The sequence below is a fragment of the Rattus norvegicus genome, chromosome 19 (genome assembly GCF_021556685.1).
Source record: "Rattus norvegicus strain SHRSP/BbbUtx chromosome 19, alternate assembly SHRSP_T2T, whole genome shotgun sequence".
NCBI classification, from domain to species: domain Eukaryota; kingdom Metazoa; phylum Chordata; class Mammalia; order Rodentia; family Muridae; genus Rattus; species Rattus norvegicus.
In genome coordinates, this window is record NC_141552.1 from 18,539,652 (window position 1) to 18,549,670 (window position 10,019).

Here is a 10,019-nt window from a genome sequence, read left to right on the forward strand (position 1 = left end):
ATGTCACAGAGGTACCTGGCAAAGGTCCCAACAGTGTCCTTCAGGATTCAGCTGTCTCCCTACTTGCCCTCCACATAACCCACTTCCTGTGGTTCTGGGAGTCAAGGACTTCATCACCTTTTTCGTTTTCTTGTCATATTGCAGGTACTGTGACTCGACCAGTCTTCCTCCTGCAGGAGACACATCGTTTGTCACAGAACAGGACTGCTGCACCAGGAAGACCCAGAGCATAACCAGGACCCTGCAGTGAAAAGCAGGACTGGCCCTTCATGCTGAATGACAGGAAAAGCACCCGGCCTTCTCTTTGTTGCAGACTGGATTCCTCAGCCTTCCTGTTATGAACAGGGCACTAGTACCCTTCACAGGATACTTAGTGTTTATAAGACATTTATAGAATTCATCTGGTATGTAGGCCATTGGGCTAGGAGCCAGCATCAAGGCATCAAGTAGGAGGAAATACAGAAACATTCTAGGAAGGGACAGCCAGGGGCCAGTGGGATGGCTCAGTGATTGAGGACCAGAGTTCAGATCCCAGCACATGGATGTTCACAGTCATCTGCAGAATCAGATCTAGGGGGTCCCATGACCTCCCCAGCTCCCAAGCAGCTACATGTGTGCGTCTTAGACACTTCTTACTCACCGTGAAACAACCTAAGCCACAAAACATCCCACACCTTCTTGGATGGGCCCATCCCTGGGGGAGTCTTGTGTGTTCTGGGCTTCAACTCTAGGAAAGCTTGGCGCTGTTTTCTAGGATGTCTTATTCCTTATATCAGCAGAGAAAGAAAAAAAAGATCCAGTCCTGGAACCCTAGAGGACACGGCCATGATGTCACTGCTGTGCTGGCATAGGCTTAGAGATATCTCCATGATCCATCCGAGTCACCTAGAGCTCAGGGAATGATGGAAGAGTCCATGTGAGTTCGCCCAGAGCTTGCAACCATGAGAAAGCTTGGAAAACACAGGGCACATGTGGTGTTTGATCCGAGGTCAGTTCAACCCTCTTGAGCCTGCAGCTAAGACAGACAGTTACACTGGCCTGAGTGCACAGGCCAGATCTCAGAACCTGTTTGCCAACCATGGAACACTCTGGATCCCTCCTCTCAGCTGGACCTTCTTCCTCTACACCTCATCCACCCAAGCTTCTCAAGAAATGAAGCTACCAGGTTAATACAACCACAAACTGAAGGCAACAAGAGCCTTCAGCCACCCTGTGGCAGTAAGGTCAGTCCATAGGTCTCCTGTCCCTGCACCATCAGTACCTGTGAGAGCCATGGCCACCTATTCCCTTCCGAGGTGAGAACAATTATACCCACAACCTTGCTTTCAACAAATCCTGCCTTGGCTATTGGTGGGACCCTCATGCGACTCAATCTGATGCAGGCCTCCTCAGACACTTTGGCTTCCTTTCTGGCTGCTGGAGCTTGGGCCCTCTGGCCTGGCCCAATGTAGGATCAGCAACATCCAACTCTGTCTGGCCTCAGCCATCCCACATTGGGGGCCCTGCTTCACTCCTAGGTGCATTCTTTTCCCACATCTCTCCAGTCTCTCCCTCATCCCTAATTCCCCTTGCCTCTCAGGCCCAGCCCTTCAGTCTCTAATGGAGACTGTCCTGGAAGGACAGGAGCCCCTCCCCTGCTGGGCTGTGACAACTCCGCCCTTGGGCTGACTCATCTCTACAGGCACAGCCTGCTGCTCCCCTGCCCCTGCAACCCACTTCCTAGCTCTGCTTCACACAAACACTCTGAGATCTCTATACTGGTTTCCCATTCTATTTTGCTCCCTCTCTGTCCTCCAGAAGTTCTGCTGCTCTCTCTCACCACAGTAGGACCCCACCAAGACACTGCTCCTGACCCCAGCAGCCACCAGCAGCCCAGGTCATGGGGCTACTAACAGCTTTGGCCCAGGACTCAGGGCTCCTTCCTTCTTCAGTATCGAGTCCAGGCTGAGACCATCTGGCCTGCTGCTGGGTCCTTGAAACCCTCAGTCTCACAGCCTCTGGGCACTCTGAGCCCTAGTCCTTATGGCTAATAAGTAGCTGCCCAGTCAAGCAACATGGACCTCACTGGCTTCCTGGTGTGCCATGATGCTTTCCCTGCATGGCCGGGGATGACTGCATGCTAGGATTATGTCTGGAACTAGACCTGCAGGTAACACCTGATGGGTTGGCCAGGCTGTCCTCCTACTCCTGTTCTCAGGAGATTCTCCTGACTAAGCCTCCCAAGTGCTGGGATGAGAAGTATGTGCCACCATGCCAGGTAGGGGTCTTCAGGTGTGATGAAAGACTGGGATCTGTGGTCCTGGTTACTTCCAACAGTGGGGACACCAGTGTTCTGAGCATTATGTCATCTAGGACTTATATTCCATGTACTTCACACGAACACTGGGAGACTTCTGCACTGGTTACCTGTTCTCTTTGAAACCTGTCTTCAGGTATCTGACAGTGGGAGTCTCCATGAAGTTTTTGTCACCCTGAGGATGTGGCTATATTAATAAGCTCAGGCAGCATGCAAACACAGCAGAGGTTACAAACAAGACTACCAGGCTGGGGCCACTAAGTGATAGAGTGCTCCTTTGGCATGGTGAGGGCCCAAGTTCTCTTGCAACCAACATCTGCTGGGGATGTAGCTCAGTGATTAGGCACTTGCCTAGCGTATGTGAGGTCCTGGGCTCCATCCCTAGGACTAAACCCTCATCCCTACCCTGAACGCACCAGGACCAGGTATCACTGTCAATCCTGAGGGCTTGAGTTTGATCCTCAGGCCCTCTCCGATACAAAAAGAGAAAAAACTCCCCTGATTTGTGTTTGACCCCCACATGTGTCATGCCCGCCCCACTTCGAGTGTACAATTAAGGAAAGCATGAGTAAGTGGTTGAGAGGAACTCACTGCCCTTGCAGGAGACCCCAGTTTGCTTCTCAGCACAAACTGCATGTGACTCAGCAGGTCTCAGGGTAGAACTGGATATGTGACCCTGTGCTAAAGCACTGTCCTGAGTGGGGACTGTAGCTTCTGAAGAGGAATGCAGGCCTGGCCTCCAGACCTCCACCTTCAAGTCCTGTCTTGATGCCCTGGCAAAAGAAACTCCTTCTCTCCAGAGGAGCACTGCACTCAAATGACACCTCAGTGATGAAAACTATCAGTCCCCAAAGGCATGCCACTGAGCAGAGATAGCTTCCCCCATGCACCTCTGCCCATCCCCAGTTTCTCATGTCAATAACTCAACCTTTCATGAAGTAGATGGCAATGCATGAGGTAGGATGATCAGTAGTTTACTGGCCAGTCTGGGCTCTATGAGATGCTCTCCCTGAAATCAGAGCCAGCAAGAAATTCAGCATGAAAGCTCTTTGTAAAGAAGCTCAATGACCCAGAGCAGAGCCTGGGACCCCGCACGGTAGGATAAAGTGACTCCCATGCATTTTCCTCCACCTTCAACACTCATGCTTTGGCATGCACACCCCTACAAGGAGATCAATACACATGGAATAAAAAATTAAACAGAAACATTAATGAAGACAATGCATACAATGTATTAAAGGATCCTGGGAACACTCACTTAGCACTTTCCTTTTCTTTGTCTTGGGAACAGCACCTGCACCAGAGACTGGAGACTTCCTGCAAGAGAGAGAGGAGAGATGCACTGTTCATTCAGCTGGAGAGCTGTGCAAAGACCAGAGCCACACGGCTTTTTCTGACAGTGGGAGCTGGGCCCAAGTGTGGGCTGCTCCTACTAGAGGAACCACAGGAAGAGGACCACCTTCCTCAAACCTTCCTGGAAGTCAGAGCAAGGGCTATGGACGTCCCTCAATCCTCAGATGATTCTCTTTCAGCAATGGCTCAGAGCCTGTTAGGACAGAGAGGGACCAGAGCTTCCCCCCAAAGCAAGATCCCTGTCTTATCTGACAGTTATGAGGGCTTAGGGATGGGACAGAGGATGTGACAAGGTTACATGTAGCACAGGGCTAGGTTAGTAAGGCAATCAAAGAGGAAAGAATCCTGGAACATTCCTCATCTGTTCTTTTTGCTCTGTTCGTAGGGATGAGGGGCAGTGTGGGGTAGAGGACTAGGACACAGGACAGCCTTCTCTGCACATGGTTAGCTTTCTAGGCTGCCTGGTCACTGTGACCAGCAACTTTTCAACTGTGCCACTCTACTACCAAGGCTGACACAACTGGTGCACCATGTAGCAATAGGACTTTATTGACTTAGCAACATTTGGAATCACACAATGAGCATGTGTCACAGAAGAGTTTTTTTTTTTAAGAAAAGGATTTTAAAAAACTATTTATTTTGTCCATCTGAGTACGCTGTCCCTGTTTTCAGACACAACAGTAAAGGGTAGTATATGAGAGTAGAAATGGTTATGAGACACAATGTGTGGTTGCTGGGGATTGAACTCAGATCCTCTGGAAGAGCAGTCAGTGGTCTTAACCACTGAGCCTTCCCTCCAGCCCCAGTATATTGCATTTTCAATGTTGTTTGTTTTTATTTCCTTTTTCACGTATGTATGTATAGCGTTTCTGTGAGTACAGGTGTGTGTGTGCCTGTGTAAAGGTCAGGGACAACCTGAGCACAGGTCCTCACCTTCTACCTCTCGTCCATGGCTGTGTATGCTAGGCTAGCCCTTCCCCCTAATCCTAGAGACTGTCCACTTTAGGCTCCTATCTCCCTGTGGGAAGTGCTGGATGACAGACACTACTGCATCCAGGTTTATGTGGCTTCTAGGGACCTTAACTGTTGTTGGGCTTGTTCAGATGAAAATAAACACCATTTCACAGCCCTGGCTGGCCAGGCAGCGCACAGGTCTTTGCTGTTCTTGCAGAAGACTTGAGTTCAGTCTCCAGCACCCGGGTCAGTTGGCTCACAACCACCTGAGACTCCAGGTCCAGGGACTTCCAAGCTCTTTCTGGATAAACCTACATGGCAAAAGCAGGGCTGGGAGCTGGAAGACTCTGGTGTTGGCTTCTCCCTGTAGCAGGGGGCAAAACGTGGGCATGTGAGGTAACATGGAACCCTGTTATTCTACAAAGTGCAGAAGCTCCTGATGTCCCTCATGGTGCCCCAGAGCCTGTCCACCACTCATGGAGGCTTCAGGAACATGGCCTTTTCCTGACCTGTGTGCACTCTGCATCCTCACTCTCTACCCCCTGCTTTTCTGGGTTGGAAGTCTCAGGTGTAGGAGGCGCCAACCATAGGCCTCTTCCCTTAGCATTTCAGCATTTTACCCACTTGACCTTCACCAGGCATCCTTTGCTCTACACAGTTACCTCAGCCTGTGACCCTCATCCTCCAGACTCTAATGAAGCAAACACCCATGTGTGTGGAGCTCTCATAGTTAGCCAGGGCTAAAGGGGAAGGCAGCACATCCTTCATGATCTCTAGACTCCTGAGGCCTAGGAAAATGTCTATACCGGTGCTAAACTCATGCTGACCTGTAAGACTACATTTTTCCTTTAAACAGAAGGATGTGTGGTGGTGGTGGCACAGGCCTTTGATCCTAACACTTGGGAGGCAGAGGCAGACAGATTTCTGAATTCTAGGCCAGCTTCCTCTACAGAGCTAATTCCAGGTCAGCTACACAAAAAACAACACTGTCTCCAAGAGTAAAACAAAAAGAGAAAGAAAGAAAGAAAGAAAGAAAGAAAGAAAGAAAGAAAGAAAGGAAGGAAGGAAGGAAGGAAGGAAGGAAGAAAGAAGTGAAAGAAAGAAAGGAAGGAAGGAAGGAAGGAAGGAAGGAAGGATTCATATTTTGTATACAATGAGATGCCTGCCTGTCTATACCTGAACCACCATGTTAACTATAACTCTTGTCACATCTGTATTAATTCAAATACTGAAGGCCAAATGGTTAAATCTTAATGACTATACAATTGGGGGGTGGTGCTGAAGAGATGGTTGGTTTAGTGGCTAAGAGCAGAAGACCAAGGTTCAGTTCCCAGTGTCCACATGGTGGCTCCTATTAACCTGTAATTGCAATTCTAGGGAATCAGTCTGGACTTCACGGGCACCACACATACCACATGGTGCACAAGCATTTATTAGGTGAAACACTCAGGCACATAAAATAAGTAAATAAAATATATGGTTAACAGACACTGTGATTCAGGAAGTTCTTAGTGACTTTGGTTATCATTTCTCTCTCCCAGAGACCTGTCTTCCTCATGGCTCAGCCTCCCTGGCTTCTAGGACATTCCCTAGCTCTGTGGAGCATGAAGTACTCAACACCATAAGCCAAGCATTGCAAAGCAAACTGCACCTTTACTACTACACCTTCACCATGGCTGTGTCTAAAGGGAGAGACTTGGAATCCCACAGAGGCAAGGCCAAACCTGTTGGGCTATTTGAGCCCAGCCACTCAATAGTCAGATCTATTCCTGTCCTTGGCTATGGCATGAGGCTCTTAAGACAAATTAATCTGAAGGATCTCAACAGCTATGCTGTTAGACCTCTCATTGCTCTGCCCGACCTCCAAGCTTCGTTTTACTGGCTCAAATTCACACCCGAACTCCTCTCCTGCCTCAGCCACCATCAGCTCTTCTACTCCTCTCCACCTGTGCTCTGAATAATCCACACTAAGGTGGACGTTAACCTCTCCATGGACCTCCAGACGTATGCTTGTGATTACTCTTCATTGGCTGTTTTGTATGGGTAGGCGGGTTCTTCTAGTCTCATGCAGAACACTGCTCACACATTTTGGATCTTACAACACCCTCTTGATTGAGAATCCTGACTAATGACTGACTGAGCCTTCCATCCCTGAAGCCACCCTCTGTCTACCAGTCCAAGATGAGAATCCCCACCCTAACCCCAGGGTGTCCAGTTTCATCTCAGAAGCTAGACTCCGAACTGCCCAATATCTTTTGGATCTCTGCCTCTAATTCTCTGACAAATCGTTCCTATTTTTTTTTTTCCGGAGCTGGGGACCGAACCCAGGGCCTTGGGCTTCCTAGGCAAGCGCTCTACCACTGAGCTAAATCCCCAAACCCCCCCACCCCGTCCTCTTTTCTTTAAAAAAAAAAACAAAACACATTTTGTTGTTTATTTTTTGAGACAGGGTTTCTCTGTTCGGCCCTGGCAGTTCTGATATGCTCTCTGTAGACCAGACTTGTCAGGAAACCAGATATCTCCCTGCCTCGGCCTCTTAACCACTGGGATTACTGGATTTTGCCCGAAAGTTTAATTAAAAATTATTTAGTGGCAGTGCATGTTGGCACATGCCTTTAATTCAATCCATTGGGAGGTAGAGGCATTGTGAGTTCCAGGACAGCTAGGGCTATAAATTAACACCTTGTCTCAAAGAAAACAAGCCAAAAATAAAACAAAAATGTTGCAATATGGTCTTAGGTATGTAACTGAGTCTGTTCTTGAACTCTGAATCCTCCCACTTTCACTCAGGTGCTAATCAGCAGGCTTCTGTCTTGACTTTCACTGCGCACTCAGGGCTACCAGGACTGTTACCTCTCCCAGTGTAACTCCTGACTCTCTCATCAGCATCATCACAAAACTCCTGCTAAGAATTAAGGAAACCTGAATTCTAAGGAACTCCAGTATTTCCAAAGCTCACTCTAACACAGATGGATCCTATGCTGAAGTAAAATGGTGACAGCTGGAGGTCTTAATTCCAGGACTTGGGACAGAGGGGTTGGAGGATCTTGAATTCAGGGTTGCTTTTACCTTACAGTGTTGGTTAAAGCAGGTTTGTGCTGCTACAAGATACCCTGTCTAAAACTATACCAAACACACCTAAAATGAAACAGAGGAGTTTGAGTGGGCACAGATGGGAAAGCTGGGCACTTTGTGGCTAAGCCACCTGCTGCCAGCACCAAAGTCCATGCACAACCCCGATTCTGAGCTGCGTCTGGGACCCTGCTCAGGAGAATGCAGCAAAGTAGCTCAGATCCAGGGCTTTTGGTCTAAGAGGAATTCAGGCAGTCACTCTTTGGATGCCAGTTCTCCAGCTCAACTGCCTGTCAGCACAGGATCTGGTCGTAGTCATGGCTTGACACCCCTAAATTCCTCCCAGCTATGCTCTGAACTCACCCTGTGCCCCGTTCTGATGAATCTGCCATTCTCCATGGGAGTAGCCTCAAGAAGTCCCTCTCATGTGAAGCTCCACTCAGAGTGCACTAAACACTGCTGGGGAGGGGCGTGGCCAACAGAGCACCCACCCCTTTTAGCTGTAGAACATTTAGCTCTAGAGTGAGCACTACTGTGCATTGTGGAACTTAAGCAGTATCCCAGTCTTGGCCTGGGAAGAGCCGTGGACACCCACACTTTCTGGAGCGACATTGTCTCCTGAGGATAGAGTCAGGCCAGGAGCAGCAACTGATGTTCACGAGAGACAAACTTTCTTCACCTCCTGCCCATGCTGGCCCTAGGATCTGGGCTTTTTTGGTGACATGAGTGCTGAGCCTCCCAGGTAGATGGGTTTTCAGGGGTCAGGTGGTGATTGTCACCAAAGATATCCATAAGGATAAGTCATACTGTACTAATTCCCATATTAGATCCCTTCTCACAGGTCACAGAGGCCATAGTGGGTCCTAAATGTGGAGTCAGGTTCCTGTGCACTTTTGAGGAGACTGGTCAGACGTTTAGGCTTCGTGATATTTTGTTGGCATTATTTTGGGGGGATTTTATTTTTACTGTTGGGGCCAAACCTGGGGCTGCCATGTGGAGGGAAAAGGCTTTGCCATAGCTGTAGATCATCCCTAATTATAAACTCATGAATTCTCCCAATCCTGGAACTATCTAGGTCCCTCACATGATGCAACCTTTGGGGCATTCCTCACATAGAATCGTGGGGTGGACTGCATCCCAAAGAGAGACAGTGGGAAATGTTCCCCAGTGTCTCCCTGTGGCTGTGACGATGGGAGTGCTGACCAGTGGATGGCAGGCCCCATGTGAAAGCCTTTTGGTTTCTACTTGAGTGGAATCTTCACCATGCCTTTTTTTTTTTCTTGAAACACAGGTTGCCCTGGAACTTACAGTCTTCCATCACCCTGACTCAGTTTCCCATGACTGGGATCATAGGCTTAAATTACTATGCCCATTTTTCTTTTTTGTATTTATAAATCTGCTAAAAAGCCAGAAGGATCAGGAATGTAAAATGCTGCGGTCCAAGGCATGTCCAACAGGGGATTCTTGACCTAGGAGTATCCAGACCAGTGTTTATTGTGTGGCTACTTCATTCCCATAACAGCTTATATTTGACAAAGAATTCCAAGTTGTGATATCACTGGGCAGCAGGCGATATCCCACACAGCAGGAATGACTCAGGTTGTAATTAAGGCTGGAGAAACTTACTAGGACCCTGGTAATCCTACCACCCTGGGGCCTTTAGACAGCCTTAATCTGATCTTCCCCCCTGTGCTATGAATCAATTGCTCTTGAAGGTAGATTTGAATTTACAGTCACTGTGAGGCAGGAGAATTAGGACCCTATGGTCACTCTGGGCTGCATAGGAAGAGCCTGTTTCAATAGTAAAAGAGGTCACCTGTGAGTTCTTACTGTCTTCCCTGAGGCCTTCCTGCTGGAGTTAGACTAGCTGTCTCACCAATTGAAGTAGAGGGCAGAATGCTGGTGCCTTCTATAGTGAGGACTAGTGACAGATAGTCTATGGAAATTCTAGAAAGGTCTACAAGTATTTATGTCCTGTGCATGGGAACTGCTGGCTTCCCTGTGTCTTTGCCTTTATTTTGCAGTCCATGGGGCACCTGGAAATGTCCCCAAACCAGGCTGTACACAGGGCCTGTCCCGTGACTCTCACTTGCACTCAGAGCCTGCCTGATAGTCATAGGTCTGACAGAGCCCTGACACCTGCAGAGACCACTATAAGGGACCCTGCAATCCCCATACTGCCCATCAGTGTCTATAATGTCCCTATACGACACTGAGACGATCTAAGCTCCTTCCCATCTTTATGCTGCATCAGAATCTGACCATTGCTACTTTTGCTCCTCTCATACCCACACTAGAAGCCCTGTACCCACACTAGTCCCAGCTGGCCTGTTGCCTACTGACA